The sequence below is a fragment of the Pleurodeles waltl genome, chromosome 4_1 (assembly GCF_031143425.1).
Source record: "Pleurodeles waltl isolate 20211129_DDA chromosome 4_1, aPleWal1.hap1.20221129, whole genome shotgun sequence".
NCBI lineage: Eukaryota > Metazoa > Chordata > Amphibia > Caudata > Salamandridae > Pleurodeles > Pleurodeles waltl.
Window position 1 is genome coordinate 996,712,825 of NC_090442.1, and position 17,281 is coordinate 996,730,105.

A 17,281-nucleotide genomic window follows, 5' to 3' on the forward strand; every position below is an offset into this window, starting at 1 on the left:
TGTACTGTCACTTTACTCTGCAATACTCTGTGCTACAGCACTATACACCAAGTCACTCTACGCCACTCTACACCACTACACTCTATAACACACTTCTCTGCAACACTGCACTCTCTGCTACTGAACTCTATGACACTTTACTCTGTGGCACTGGCACTCGATGCCTCTGCACTCTATACCACTGCACCACGCTGCTACGCTCTATGCCACTACACTCTAGGTCAATACACTCTATACGAATACACTCAGCACCAATACACTCTACGCCACTCTAATCTATTATGCACCACTGAATTATATGAGACTGCACTCTATGCCACTTCACTCTATGCTTCTCTACTTTGCACCACTCTACTCTATGACTGTGCACTCTACCCCACTCTACTATGCACCACTGCGCTCTTTGCAATTGCACTACTGTACTCTGTACCACTCTACTCTATGCTGCTGTAGTCTACAACACTGCACTCTATGAAACTCTACTCTGCACGACTGCACTCTCCACCACTGAACTCAATGGTACTTTACTCTGTACCACTACACTCTATGCACTGCACTCTACTCTCCACAACTCAATTCTACACCACTCTACTGCTCTCTGTGCCAATAATCTCTATTTGACTGCATTCTATGCCACTCTATTCTACATCACTCTACTCTACACCACTCTAATCTATTCTACACCACTGCACTCTATGCCACTGCATTCTACACCACTCAGTTACATGCCGCAATACTGTACGCACTCCACACTACACTTCTGCAGTTTACCACGCACCACTCCACTCCACCATGCACCACTCCACTCTACGCCACTTCACTCTAATCTGAAGCAATCTATTCTATGCCACTGCACTTCATAACACTGAACTCTACACCACTCTGCTTCACGCTGACGCCACTCCACATCATTGCACTCTATCCCACTGTAATCTACTCTGAACCATTCTACATCACTGCACAGTACATCAATGGACTGTACACCACTTTACTCAAAATGATTGTTCTCTATGCCAATCTACCCTACAGCACTGTACTTAATGTCACTTCAATCTAGTCCTCTCTACTCTATTCTACGACACTCCTCTCAACCATACAACATTCTACCCCCTCTCTTACAATATATTACTCTCAACTCTACTCCACTCTAAACCCTTCAACTCTACAACACTCTAAACCCTGCTCGACACTGCACAACACTCTACACCCCTCCACTCTATGCCACTCCATGACACTCCTCTCAACTCTACTCTACTCCACTCCACGACTCTACATTCTACACCACTCCGTGCCACTCCACGATTCTCTACAACACTCCATAGCACTCCACTCTACTCCACTTTACCACTCTCCTTTACCCCACTAACTTTCAACCATGATGAACAGCAGCCATGCTGTTGTACAACCTGTCTATAACATATTGACAAAGTCAGGATCTCTTGCATAGGCAAGCCCTAGGGGCTTGCCCATCCTTGTTGGGAATTGGTGCTTATTTTTCCACAGCAGAGTTTGACCAAGAGCAAGAGAGTGAACAATACAAAGGGTGAAATAATGCAAAAGATTAAGATTGAAAAACAGTGACATAGAAAGAAAGCAGGGATGTAAGTGAACCTGCATGAGTAAGATAACAGAGGAGGGAGTTTCCGCTGGTCATTCAAGAGGCATGGGGTGGAATCAAGACTACGCAACCTTGGTATTAGCAACTTCGGCATTCAATTGCATTGGCTGTGGGCTTCTGAGGAAAAATTTCGACCTGTCACTTATTGTTTTACAAGTTAAGCACTATCCTTACAGTAAGAAAAAACTTTTCAGTCTATAAAAAATGTTTTATGTACAGTGTCCTTATTTCCACTTAGACACATAATGCCTCCTGTTACGAAATTAAGACAACCAAGCGCAGCTCCCTCTGTCTTGATGTGGACATATAGAAATGCTGTGAAGGCATTAAATCTATGTAGAGTCACAACACTAAAGGAATTGCCAATTTATTGATTTACGAAAAGTGTTTCACCCTCTTGTTACTCAGGAATCGAAAATGAAATATTCCTCCTAGTCTCTTGGCTTTCTGGTGCAGAGCTCCAGTAAAAAGCTGTGGGAGAATTAGTACGTTGGAGTACCATGTCGAAAGACTGCATGGGATACCCACAGTGAAGGGGGTGTTAACTGAGCTACAAATTAGAATTGGGACCTATATTTTTCAGTGCTTTTCTTTATTGATCTTTGTTACAAAGAGATCTTGATACCTAGACATAGATATTTCATCCACAATACACCGTCTCATTAGCAATCATCGGATCATTAAGAGAATGACAATCATTTGTAGTATGAATAAACCTGAAGCTAGAATACATGAGAAGACCTTTAAAAGTAGGTGTTCACTACAACAGTCTAGCATTTAGAGTGCGTTTTGTGCCTTGTAAAAAGCCGCTAATCTGTGGAACGCGTGTGAGCTCAGCTGTTGTTGTAATTGTCATGAATACTAATAGAGACATTTTGATCTGTTACAACATTGAAAAATGATTTATTTTAGAATCAATAAAGCAAATTATTTTATGAAATCGACAAAACAAAGATGTTATTATTTGGATAACCTTCAAAAAAGTAGTTATATTTGTCCTTTAAATACATACAAGTGCACCAGAGGGTCGCTGGAGATCACGTGAGGTGCAGCGCCGGGCACAGATTTGCTTATCGCCGTTTTGTAGCCAATGGAAATGATCATAAACGCCCACAAAGTTCTAACTATACTAACAATATTCCCGGTGATCCCCTACTGCTGCGACCTTGCTCATGTAATGCCACTTTTCCCACCTCTTTCCTATAGGTGCACTGAGGATAATCCAGCCACCAGCTACAATTAACGCAGGTGTAAGTGGCATTGGTGCCACTAAAGATCCGCAGATCTTTCCGCTGTGACTCAGGTCTGTCCTTTGTGGGCACAGATGGCACTGAACAAGTGTTATTTAGGTATGGATTATGTATTGTGTGCACCATCCTAGTCTTCGGGGCAGCACGCCTTACCTATCAGCGGTGCAGCAAGACGGTGGTCCTGGAGCCCCGTGGTCTTTGGGGCCCACTGCACCCCTAGTGCGGCTGTTTTTTGCTACCAAGCAGGTGGGTATGGGGCATAGTATCGTCGCTCACATTAGGACCGTTTCTACCCTTTGCCACACCACGCTAGGACTGTGCGTCTGATTATTAAATATAACGTGCTGCCTCCAGTACAGGCCCAGACTCACTCCTGCTGGGAGCAGTGCTGCGGTGGAATACGGGGCACCAGTTTGAAACTGACCTCCTTTATGCCGCCGCAGGTGTCAGACCACCTGCTTCTCGGGAGGGGCGGGAGCCCATAGCTGCCCGCAGGCGGGTGAAGTGTGTGACTGCACCGTCTGGTGTGAAGGTCTCTGGGGCTCCGACCTCTCTTCAAGGGGCACCTTTGGGGGTACGCTAACAGTGTGCCACTTCCCATTTGGTGCACAGTCTATTTGGTTTTGAATGAGTGGTGGATAGTGCAGGGTGCAAATGAGAGAATGACCCATTGAGAGTGCATGAGCGTAAAATGTGGTCGCATAAAATCGGGGCCAGGCAAGCCCGTTGCTGCAGCGGGGCACTACAGAGGTACACGTGCAGAACAAAACCTTTAGGGAATCCAGCCACAAGACATCAACTTGCCCGCTAAAACGTTTCCTCAGTTAAATTTACTCTTACGGCTCGTTTTTCACATTCACCTCTAAATGCTCAAACACAACCTTTACCTCTTAGTAGGTTAAAACTCTGAGAAACTAAACACCTAACACAGTATTTCTGTTCTGACTGGTATGTTCTGCAGAATGAAAGTTGAGGACACTTTTACCCTTGTAGTCCTGGAGTCCTCGCCATTGGTTGCTTCCCTTTCAAAGCCCATACTTTTATCTACGGAAATACCTCCTCCTACCTCAGCAGCCATCTCATCCCCCCTGCTCTCGGCCCCCCAGGATGCAGAATGGGTTCTCCCAATGAAACCCTTATCAAGATCCACCACACATGAAGCTCGAATGAGCAGAGCCATCATAAAGACCCCTGGTTGTGTAACTCCCTCCCTACAACCTCTGGCGCTAAAACCACCGCCATATCCTCTCCCCACTTTTAAAAAAAAAACACAAGGCCTGAAGAACGAAGTTACCTGTGTTGCTCAGGAGTGACTACCTTCTGAATTTCAGAAAGGCACAGTTCAGAAAGACACAGCTTCTTAAGGAGAAACGTGTTGAGGACTAGGCCTTAAAATTAAATCCTTTTCTGATTCGTCTGCGCACTGACTTTTACACTCAAAAGTGCCTTCGGACAGTTTGGAAAGGCAAATGTAGAGAAGTACCTAAATCATTTACTTTGGGGGCTTCTATGACAAGGCAGGGCCAGGTAGCCATCTGGGGGCATCACCTGAAGATGGCAGAACACTGGCCGAACAGGAAGCAAAGATGGACCTGTGTCAGTAATCACCAAGAGGTCACATGTCCTGGGCCAGCCAAACCATTGCCATAACCCCAACAGTGGCAATCCACAAATAAAACGTATCCCGGCCTTTCACGATCAACCAAGCGCAACTCACCGAATGCAGGAGTTCACAGTACTGAACATTCAGACATTCAAAACTGTGGCGGGACAAAGTCAAAAAGGAATATTTATGATGAATCTAGGTGCCTTGCTTAAAAAAAAGCAAGTAATCCGCCAGTCCCAACTACTGCTACCAAAATCTGTTGTTGCTCAATTTGTTGCTTTAGATGAGGAGGGGCCCGTGCTGGGCCACATGCACCAGATCCAAGACAAATTCGCAGGCTATCTCCACGGCATAGACTTATTTACAATGAGCGTAAATAGAACTCATTCCTGAAATTCGAGCACGGATCCGATCCTCATACAACACTACTACTGGGTTCCAGTGTTTTCGATATAAATTAGTGCCGTGCCATACAGGAACCCATACACATTATGTATATATTTCCACATACACCTTTTAAAGTTGTCACCTGATGGTCCAGTAAATATTCACTGCACCACTCAAAGCAACTTTGAGAAGGAGCAGTCTCTTTGGATCATGCTATAAAGATGCCCTAGATGAGATGTCTTCCGCAACATATATTCTTTTAATTTCAAATCACTTTTATTTTGTCACTCAATACTATTTGTCATACAGACTTTTTAAATCCGCACATCGCTATGTACGACATATGACACCACAATAAATTTATTTCTGCTTGCATTTTGAAAATCATAACTGGCACTTATTTTACACGTAAGCAAGCGTGTTCAACGCCACGAATCAAACTGTCTCTCACACACAAACACCTGTCAAGCATCCTGTAATCAAATGTTTGATAACATCTCAGGTCACATTTCCTTTGCCCACACATTTTGATTATACATGCACCTACACATATACTTGACAGTGCCTATCATAAAATAATAAACAAACTGTGACCCCTTCACACCCGGAGCTACAACACACGCAGTGCCCGTACCTGTGGGAAGTCAGCGTCCACCGACCTGAAAGGTAATGTCTCCTTGCAGAGGCCTTATATACTGGGCAGTGCCAGGTGTTTATGGAGAAACACGCACAGCTCCAGTTCGAGTGAGAACTGACCTGCCAGGCAGGTCCCACACACAGGAGCAGAAGCTACAACTCACGCTAGGTGCCCTCGCTCCGCTCCTGCCCGCCGAGCGCCTACACTGCGTTAACACATGTTTTACAGTTAATCCACGCAGATAAAGATTTCACAGGCCGCAGAAGTCCTAAATGTTAAACTGTGGCAATTTAGCACTGTGGTGACATTGAGGGTTGATGCAAGCCAGCACCACATCCTGCTTGCTGAGGGGGCATTATTGTGCTTCAGTGCAGGGATTCTCACTGAGTAGCTGTGCATTCTATAAAACACCCTAATTCATTCATTTATCCACTCACAGAGAATGCGACAGTACCTATGCCGCACTCACATGCAACTCCTCATAAAAACGCAGGAACTCCTCGAGTACGCAGGACGCCCTGCATAATGGGATCAATGAAGGATTCCTTAAAATGGTCCTAGCTCTCTGCAGCCCTATGTTAGGCAATTCCACAGGTCAAGACCCGCGGACAGGCCCACTACCAAAACGTCACCAGTAACTGTGACACTCACATTTTTTTTGCTTTTACTTGCTTGCAGAGTTAGGGTAGATTAACCCGTGGAACAAAGGATGAGAAATACATTCTATTCAGCATATAATTGATAATGTCACGCCATAATCTATTTTACCATACAATCATGTGGACTTAGGAGACCTGTGTTGAACACAGCTTGAATCAAAGATTTTTCTGATTTCTTTTTTACCAGCATTGATACTTGGCTCCAGTGACATGTTCCTAATTGTTTTTATGGGTAGCAATATGTGTCTTGTGAAATGCCAAGATTCTGCAGCTGCACCTGCTGCTGAAAAGGATGAATACTGAGTGAACAAACTAGACGTAAAGAGTCCCACCCAAGTGACGGAATAAACGTATTCTAGAGTTCCCATAAGCCTTTGCCACCGACCTCCCAATACTTGGCTTTAGTAGCTAAAGCATTTGTTTTTTTGTTGTTGTTCAAACACAATTCAACTAAATGTTGGGATCTTGAAGAATATGATTTGCTTTGTCTATATTTTTTGCAGAATGCTGTTCTGTCAGAAAGTCGATTTTTTTTAGCAACACTGTTTAATGAAGTCCATTTGAGGTGATCCATGCACTCCGAAGCAACGCACGTCGTTACCACAAGTGCGTTACCAAGAGAATGCCATTACTATGCATATGCCTTACCAAGCATGCCTTTACAACGAATTCTGTTGTAAAAGCATGTGTTTTAAAGGCATATGCGTGGTAAATGTCCCCCCCCGGCCCAATACCCCCAGGCCAAAAAACACCACCGCCCTAAAACCTCACCCTGCCTCTACTCCCTATAACAATACCCCCAGACTCAATTCCCTGCCCTGATCCTGAAAACTGACCCCTGCTCTAAAACGTACCCCCTACCCCCCACCACTGCCCTAAAACAGCCCCCACCCCCAAGCCCAACCCCACTCCACACATAACCTGAAAACTACCCGCCCTAAAACATAACCCCGACCCCTCCCTTAAACAGTAACCTCCAGGCCCTATACCCCCAAGCCCGAAAACCAGCCCCACCCTGTAACCTAACCCCCATACCCTGCCCCTCCCTAAAACAGTACCCCCACCCCCAGACCCAGTACCCCCCAACCCCTTCCTAAAACAGTCCCCCTAGCCACAAGCCCAACTGCCCTCTGCACTTTAACCCAAAAACTGCCCCGCCCTAAAACATATCACGCCCGCCCTCTCCCTAAAATAGTACCCTCCAGGCCCAATACCCCTCAAGCCCGAAAACCACCCCACCCTAAAACTTAACCCCTGCCCCTCCCTAAAACAGTATCGCCACACCTAGACCCAATCCCCCCACATTAATCCTGAAAACTCACCCACCCTAAAACCTAACCTCCCCCACCCCGCAACCATCCCTAAAACAGTACCCACCACCCCAAGACCTAATCCCACTTACCTTACTCCTACCCTGCGCGAAACCCTAACCCCCCTAAACCTCCTTAAAAGAGTAACTCCCACCCCCAGACCTAATCCCACTTACCTTACTCCTACCCTGCGCGAAACCCTAACCCCCCTAAACCTCCTTAAAAGAGTAACTCCCACCCCCAGACCCAATCCCACTTACCTTACTCCTACCCTGCCCGAAACCCTATCCCCCCTAAACCTCCTTAAAAGAGTAACTCCCACCCCAGACCCAATCCCACTTACCTTACTCCTACCCTGCCCGAAACCCTAACCCCCCTAAACCTCCTTAAAAGAGTAACTCCCACCCCCAGACCCAATCCCACTTACCTTACTCCTACCCTGCCCGAAACCCTAACCCCCCTAAACCTCCTTAAAAGAGTAACTCCCACCCCCAGACCCAATCCCACTTACCTTACTCCTACCCTGCCCGAAACCCTAACCCCCCTAAACCTCCTTAAAAGAGTAACTCCCACCCCCAGACCCAATCCCACTTACCTTACTCCTACCCTGCCCGAAACCCTAACCCCCCTAAACCTCCTTAAAAGAGTAACTCCCACCCCCAGACCCAATCCCACTTACCTTACTCCTACCCTGCCCGAAACCCTAACCCCCCTAAACCTCCTTAAAAGAGTAACTCCCACCCCCAGACTCAATCCCACTTACCTTACTCCTACCCTGCCCGAAACCCTAACCCCCCTAAACCTCCTTAAAAGAGTAACTCCCACCCCCAGACCCAATCCCACTTACCTTACTCCTACCCTGCCCGAAACCCTAACCCCCCCTAAACCTCCTTAAAAGAGTAACTCCCACCCCCAGACCCAATCCCACTTACCTTACTCCTACCCTGCCCGAAACCCTAACCCCCCTAAACCTCCTTAAAAGAGTAACTCCCACCCCCAGACCCAATCCCACTTACCTTACTCCTACCCTGCCCGAAACCCTAACCCCCTAAACCTCCTTAAAAGAGTAACTCCCACCCCCAGACCCAATCCCACTTACCTTACTTCTAAGGCACATCGCGGCTCGTTCTGAGGAAACAGAATGATCTTTCCGTTTGCCCTAATGGCGCCAATAGCCTTCACAATCATTAGTTTACACTTTTTGGCCGGTGATGAAAATCTTAATTGACACACTTTTTCCTGGACTTAGAAAGGTAGGGTGGCACCCTTGGGCCTTATTTGATTTCGTTTTTTGACAAAAAACACGAGTTTAGATTTAGGTCTGACAATAGCCAAGACCTTTTGGTTTTCAAAGAAAAAATTCTTAAATGCATATTTTGTTTCATAACACTGCCGCTGGCATTGAACTGGATGCAACTTAACCACACAAGGAGGCCTGGAAAATGACGCACATAATGCAGTCTTTAGATTAGGTGCCATAAAGGTGAAAGACATGGTTGTGCGTTTTGTTTCTCCATGCGGATGCTAACATGGATATCTCTCCATATTAAGAGATTAAGGGACATATTTAAGAGCCCCTAGCACCACCGGAGCATCACCTTTAGTGACGCTCCAGTGGCACTGTGCACTGCACCGTATTTACAAGGTTGTGTTAAGCCACTTTTTGTGGCTTAATACCTTCTTGTAAATAAGGCCCCTTCACACACAGCACTTTGCGTGGAAGGGAGTGCAATGGGTGTTGCTGTGGGCGTGCCACAGCAACACCCATTGCATTTTGACACTGCCCCAGATTTACCAGTTTTTGAAAATCCTAGGCAGCGGCAAAATCTAACGCCACCCCAGGAGTGGCATTAGAGTGGCACAACAAGGAGAAATGCTTTCATTTTTTCCTTGTTTTTTGCTCTTTCTATGTGTGCTGCATTTTTCAGCACACAGAGAAGGAGCAAATCTCCATTGAAGATTGTTTTTGTGGAGGAAGGTGTCCCTTCCTGCAGAAAAATAATCTCCCCTTCAACGCAGCCATCCTTGCACTATGGTGCAAGGGTGGTTGCGTTGATGCACGGCAGCAAATGTAGTGCAGGGGGAAACACAGGAGTGCACCGTATTATTGTAAATACGGCGCATCCCAGCGTTTTGAAAATGATGATGCACGACGCTGCTAAATTTGCCCAGCGACGCGCACCGTCATTTTCTCTTAAATCTGGCTCTTGATTTAAAAGCTTGTGTTTATTGTTAATTATGTATTTTGTCCCTTAATAAATGTCCTCTTCTTATTAGTACAAAACGTGCTTTTGTTACAGCAGTGGCCAGTGCTTAATTTGTTAAAGAATGAGTGCCAGTGCCCATGCTCTGGTCAGAAGCCAGCGGCCGGTGCAATTAAACATGGGCAAGCCCAAAAACAAAGCTGGTAGTAAATCCTTCTCATGCCCCTTTAACTCACTACCGGATACTCCCTGCCCCTTTATTTCTTGCTTGCAGATGTCTGCTTTCTCACTTTGTCGTCTTTCTCTTCCCCCGTCTTTCCGAACTGTGGGCCTGATTACAACTTTGGAGGATGGTGTTAATCCGTCCCAAATGAGACGGATATACCACCTACCATATTACGAGTCCATTATATCCTATGGAACTCGTAATACGGTGGGCAGGATATCCATCACATTTGGGACGGATTAACACCGTCCTCCAAAGTTGTAATCAGGCCCTGTGTGTTTTGCCATATCTTTCTCTCAGTAAATATCTGACATGATAAAATAAGTGTCGGTGGCCCCACCGGCTCAAATTGAGCACTGGCTGTGGGCCTGTAGAGTGTTCATTTACTTCTTAAGACAATATCTGTCGACTGATTCATTAGCAAGGTTACAGGGTGTGCCATTATTGAGGACAACGACATCCTCCTACAACTTACGCCATCTTGTTTTATACTTTGCGAACCTGCAGCGAGGGTAACAAAGTACTTTACGTGAGCACCAGAAAACAAAACCATAGACACGTTTTGAGGAATGATGAGATTACGTGATTTGGACTTTGAGCCGAAGCCGAGCCTCGAACATCGTTTCTCAATTCATAAATTAGCAAATAGCGCAAAGCCACATCTCCTACCCAGCTTTACAGAAGAGCACCGCCCTCGCTGTATGATCTCTTTCTTGTTTGTAAGGCAAACGCTTGTCAACATTAAAACAGAAGTTGTTAGTGGGATCAGTCCGTGCCCCTCATTCACATTCTACAGTAAAATGTTGCTGTTAAAGTGAGAAGAGCGCCAGACAGAATGCGTGATTTCAAAGGCCCTGCTTGAAGTGCTCAAAGACTTCCCACTTCTTTAGTGTGGGCATCCTTGGTAACTCGACAATGACATTTAATTACAAAATACACATCCTCTCGGTCTAAATTCCTATCCTGTTCGCTACTTGCCATCCTTTAAATTTATGACGAAGCACCTTGCAATATCCGAGTTTGTGCATCTTTTTTCCAACCTTTACAGCCTCCTTTCCGAGTTCAGCATGTGGTTGGGTCAGTGGCTGGCAAAGCATTTTAGTAATCTGCAATATGGCTTTTGTGTTTCTCTTTTTATCTTTGCTTGGCTTTATTAAATGAAATTTAACTTCACTAGTGAAGGGAATAAGTAAGCTAGCACACCAACCTCTGCTGGATCAGGAGACCAATGTATTGACTCCAGGAATCTGTGTTTGACATCATGGTCACCGGTTCAAATACCAGCTTGTCCTCTCAGGCTTTCATTCATCTGAGTTCTTAAAAGTAGTGCCATTGAGTTGGATAACAAAATATATATTATACAGTACTGTAAAAATACACTTTACAAATACATTGAAATTTAACACGCTGCCACAATTTAGTGTTGCTTTTACCTTGTCCTTTTACAGTTTGTCAAATGTCTCATGGTTAATCAATATGTCTGGCTTTAATGTACTAAAAAATGGAAACAGGCATGCACAAATGCTATTTACAGGCTCCCCACCGCCGAATGGTTCACATTTAAATATCTGAATCTGGTCAAGCACAAACAAGGCTCCATTAATCTACAAGAACAATTTCTGCCTTATCGCCCTTGATAGAGCGGTCCGTAGTAATAATTTACCTGCGTTTGGACGCTCTTTAGGCCGATGAATCTTTTGACTTAGTGGGAACTCTCTGTACTCTTAATCGATCGATTTCATCAAAATCAATAATCAATAACGAACATAAGCAACCCCTTGAACGACATAACACTTTACAATTAATCCAGAATCCATTTCGGCGAACCCTGACCTTTCAGTCAGGAATAACCACACCAGTTTATTGCAAAGTTAGTGAATTTATTTCCCTATATTAACAAAGCTAGCACAATATAAATGTGTCTCAACACCAAATGATAAACATATATGAACATTAATAGCTGTCCATAACGTCGAAACAAGTGCAATCTATGAAGCATTTGAATCACAAGGCATTCGATAATAGCAATGCAAATCACTAATACGATAATCTGTAATGAACTAATTGCGTACATTTAGTCAGCATAACAAGATCTCAAATTGCATCGTGCGACATATGGAATCCTCGTCTAACCTCAAATTAGCATCGGCATGTGGGACATCATGCAAAAACGATTTAGCAACATTAATTTAGAAAAACTCTTAACTAGGGCTCTTACCAAAATCAGCAGTTGGTTACCTAAAAGAAACACAATGCAATTTTACAATTTCCTTTCATATTTACCAATTACGATCAGCATACAAGGAAGTCTTCGTCTCACAGGTACCGTTCTTCGGTCATCATGGGTACCGTTTCTTGACCAGCATGGGACGGGGCAAAGGGGCAGGGGTGGACGGGGCAATTGCCTCACGGCGGCAAGGTAAAACTACTACTTCATGCAAAGGGATCAAAGTTAAAGTTAAAGTCTCTAGGGCAAGAATCATTTAAAGTCTCTTTCTCTCGATTAGAGAAAGAATCAAAGTCTCTCAAAATGGCGTCGCAGCAAAGTGGGCCATAATAGCTACGAAGTCAAAATGGCGGGCTGTCCGATGATAGAGAGAGCAATGAGCTCCAATTTCTTCTCGTGCACCTGGGTTTTATAGACAACAGTTCAAGTCCTGTAGGGTCCCCATTGGAGGGTTCATAGGTTAGCTTCAAATTGACCAATCAAAAACGACAGTTCTCAAGCTTTTACTTAAGCATACATTATCCTTGGAGATGGGTACACAAGTTGCAACATTGTTTCCCAATTAGCTTACTTTCAGAGCCTCCATTGTCCGCACCTGCAAGTCGACCTTGAATTAAAGAGAAAATATGCCAGGCTGGCACTAACTTTAAGATAAGCATGTGTACAGCTTCAAGCAAAAATACACGTTTATTAGCACAGTGGAAAAATACGAGCATCTAAACCGTGAGACCGGGCAACTAGGCCAAAGCCTCCGCTAAAGTAATGCTAAGCTAAAACATTTCAAACAAGCAAATCGTAGCACACGTTTATGATTATGTCAGATTAGTGCAATTCTAATTCACCACGTTATATAAAGCATGCGTATAAATGATGGCAAACTACTCTGAGGGCACATTTTGTCCCCGTGCAATCTTTATTAGTTCGGTTAATATCACCCATGATTATTTCAGCACTACGTTTAAGCGTTAATAAATCAAAACCTTCATTTTCTGCTTCATCAATCCCTCCTCTGATGACTACTTGTCATCACACCAAACCACGCCCACAAATTTTATTCCATTAAAATTCTGTCAGTTCCCTTTTCCTTTTAGTTCCCCTAGTTTGCGCTTTGTATTCTTCTGCCATTCTTTTCATAATTTTCTCTTCTTTTCTTCTTTTAATTCTTTCCATAATCATTATTATTCCCCTTTTTATTCCCCAAATTCCAAATACACAAATTATCACTATTAATATTCCTTCTATTATTTTCAATAATATTCCATTCCAAATTCCCCCAATCCAATGTCCCACTGAAGCAAGTCCCTTTCCAACCTTCTCCCACACTCCTGGTTCTTTCAATTCCTTCAAATCTGCACTTTCCTTTGTTAGATTAGCAAGCATAGTTTTAATCTTCACACTATTATCAGGTATATAGGTACAACAGTGACGTGCACCAATCATTTTGCAAACGCCTCCATCTTTTGCTAAAAGAATGTCTAAAGCAAGCCTATTTTGAAGAGTCATAGCTCTTTCCGCTGCAAGTTCAGCATCTATCAGGATTATAGCACCTGAAAACTTTGTCAACATGTTATCCACTATAGTAGACAACTTTCTTATCTTGATGGAATTCAACACAACTCCCAATGAAGGAATCATGGCTCCAAATATATCACCTACCACAGCAGCTGCGGTCTCTCTTTTCTGGATACGATGAGATCCAGATGTCTTTTGAATCATCGATACGTCATCCAGTTGATAAACCTTTGGGAACACTATACCCAAATAACATCTCCCCCACCATCCCTTTGGAAGACGATAATAAGCGTTATGCCCACAAATGTAATATACACCTGGAATGACAGGGCCAAGTCCGTTCATCATGAATGTCCATTTGGCCTTAAAAATAAACGTATGTTTACATTCACTCGCTCCTACAAAAATATTGTCATAATAGGATTCACCTCGATATATACAAAATTTCCCTACATGCCAAGCATCTAAAGCTATTTTCCCTTGTGTTTTTATAGCAGCAAAATCATAGTTATCTACTGAAGTCCTCTTACTTAGCTCCTTTTCTAATTTCGCATTCATTTGTGCCCTTCTATCATCTGTGCGATCTAAAAAGCTTATTTCTACAGCAGAGACTGAGCAAGTAAGGTTCTCCCTATGAGCATGAGCCGTTTCAAAAGGTTGCATTGGCTCGAAAAATTCCCTCATTATTTTAGCATCCCAATCTTTAGCAATCTGGCTTAGCTGCGCTATTATAGGAACATAAGCAAAGGTAACATCATAATTCGAGTAAAAATACTGTATGTTAGTTTGACCATAAAACCTAGACATTACTATACTACATGTAATCCCATATGTAAGAGGCATGTGGTGATAAGTTACCCCTTCCTTTACTGATGTCGGTATCTGTGTACACACATAACAATCCTTCGCATCCATAGTCTCAACATACTCTGTTAGTAAGCGATAGAAAACGTTATACGAAAGCTCTTTCTTATCGTGCAAGAGCCTCTCATCCAATGCTAGTCTTTTCAATGGTGTTAGTTCAGTGGCAGTAACAGGAGCAATAGTAGAAGCCTCAATATTCTCACTTTCACCCTTTCCATGCATTCCAATCACAATTGCCATTATTATTATTATGCATGTAATTACCAAGCCTATACACACGTATTTACAATATCTCTTTCTATTATTTTGCGTAGCGTACCTAGTCATGATCTGTATAGAATCAGAGAGCTAGAAGCACTTATAAATGAAACTATTTAGCAATTCAGTTACAAAGCTGAACAAGCGCAATGTTCACACCGTCTTCTTCAAAAGGCCAGTCACTTATCGGTTAGCAGCATTTGTCTCAATTCGGCAATAACTCAGTCTTTATCAGTTTAGCAAATGTCTCATCCGGTTTAACAATGTCTCAGCTGGTTGTTTCCTTCACGTTATATTGTAGCAAGCAATATCATTTACTCTTTCAATCGACAGAGTCTATGAAACTTTTCTTTTCTATTGGTATCTCTTCTTCTTCTTCGTTCTCGATGCTTAGAGATACAAACTCGTCAGTCCAATCATCATTGACTGCATATGCCCATTCAGGACCGGAATATCTCCTGTTTGGTATCCTTTTCCTTTTCAATTTTGCTTCCCTTTTCGACTCTGCTTCGCTGGTACTTTCCTCTTTTGTCAAGTCTTTTTCCTCACTTGACGATTGTTCCACAACAGTCACTTCCTTTCTTTTCTCTTTCACTTTTGGCCTTCCTCCATCGCCCAAACTTTCTTTACCCTTTTCTTTTATTGGTGAGATACTCAGTCTTCTCTTTGCACCATGTCCATTTGATGGACCTGCGATCTTCTCTGTGGAAGCTTGAACCTTTTCGTTCTTTTCTCCCTTATCCCCTTCTTCCGGGGAATCGATCACGTTCTCCTTTTCTTTTTCTGTATCGTCTGCTTCTGGGAAAGCCCTCCTCTGATCAGGCTCTCCTGCCTCTTCACCCTTTTCGAGCCCTTCGTCACCGTTATTTTCTTCAGGCTCTTTATCACTTTCAGCTGCTTCAGGCTCCTTGTCACCTTCAGCTGCTTCAGGCTTTTTGCTACCCTCAGCTGCTTCAGGTTCTTTGTCACCTGCAGCTTCTTCGTCGCTGTCTGAACTTTCTCCTTGGTCTCCCCCAAGTGAGTTGGTGTCTTCGTCGTCGGAGAATATCTCTTTCTCTCCTGCTTCTGCCTGTTCGCTTTCAGTTCGCTTTTGTTCTGTCTCAGCACTCAGCACTGCTTTATCAGGCACTGGTAGTTTCAGCGCTTCAACTTCCTCATCTGTGGGACACAACACCTTCTTTGTGTGACTGGCGTGAATCCAGTTGGGAACCCCCGCACACTTCACAGCGGTAGTCGTCGTCAGGATCACTTGAAAAGGGCCTTTCCAACGGGGTTCCAGACACGACTTTCTCACGTGCTTCTTTACCACGACCCAGTCACCTGCTTTCAGTGCGTGTCCTGGACCTTGGATCGGTGGCAAGGTGGTCGCTTCCACCTGGTGAGAGAAAGAGCGAACCACGTCAGCCAGTCCTTTGCAGTAGTCTAACACCATATCATCTGTAATATTCAAAAGCATGTTTGCGGGAACTGCAGAAAGTCTCATAGCTCTGCCCATGAGAATTTCATGCGGAGACAATCCAGTCTTTCTATCAGGAGTGTTTCTCATTGACATTAGCACTAAGGGCAATGCGTCAGGCCATTTCAAATTTGTCGATGCACATATTTTCGCCATTCTCGATTTCAGCGTACCATTCATCTGCTCCACCAGTCCTGAGGCTTCAGGGCGATAGCTACAGTGCAGCTTTTGCTCAATGTTCAGCGCTTCGCAAAGTAACTTTATCACCTCGTTATTGAAGTGACTTCCCCTATCTGATTCTAAAGAGATCGGGAATCTGAAACGTGGTATCAACTCTCTCAACAATAGCTTGGCAACTGTAAGGCTGTCGTTTCTACGTGTGGGGTATGCCTCAATCCAGTGACTAAAAATGCACACAATCACCAGCACATATTTCAGACCCCCATGCACAGGCATCTCAATGAAGTCCATCTGCATTCGACTAAAAGGACCGCTTGCCCTACCAATGTGACTCGCGTTCACAACTGTTCCCTTTCCTGGGTTCATCTGCTGGCAAGTGACACATCGATGGCAAACTGCTTCTGCAGCTTGACGAAATCTGGGGTTAAACCAATCAGTTTTGAACAATCTTATCATGGCATCTCTCCCTAGGTGAGCCTGCCCATGATAGAACCGCGCAAGCTGTGATAAGAGACTATTTGGCAAAACATATTTTCCCTCATGTGAAACCCATAACTCGTCTTGTCTCTTTATACATTGTGATTTAATCCAGGAATCTCTTTCATCCTCCCTGACATTATTTTGTAATGCTTTTAGTTCATCTATTGTATCTACAACCTTCAAGGCAAATGCTTCAGCTGGTTCGAGTTCTGGCTCATTTATCGTATTCCAATCATCTCTCAGTAATATACAGTTCAAGGCACAAAATCTTGCGACTTGATCCGCATATGCATTTCCTAGAGACACATAGTCCTGTCCTTTCGTGTGAGCACTACACTTTACCACTGCAACTTCGGCTGGCACTTGAATGGCGTGTAACAATTCCCTTATCCTCTCCCCGTTCTTCA

General features: G+C 44.0%; 1 protein-coding gene across 1 annotated transcript in view; it reads right to left on the reverse strand.

Moving 5' to 3' along the window:
* SLC26A4 (solute carrier family 26 member 4) overlaps positions 1-5,537 on the reverse strand; it is a 177,707-nt gene extending 172,170 nt beyond the window's left edge. Inside the window, exon 1 of the mRNA XM_069229830.1 lies at positions 5,496-5,537. The gene's annotated coding sequence lies outside the window, so the exon portion shown is untranslated. The remainder of the gene's footprint in view (positions 1-5,495) is intronic.
* Positions 5,538-17,281: the final 11,744 nt, after the last annotated feature.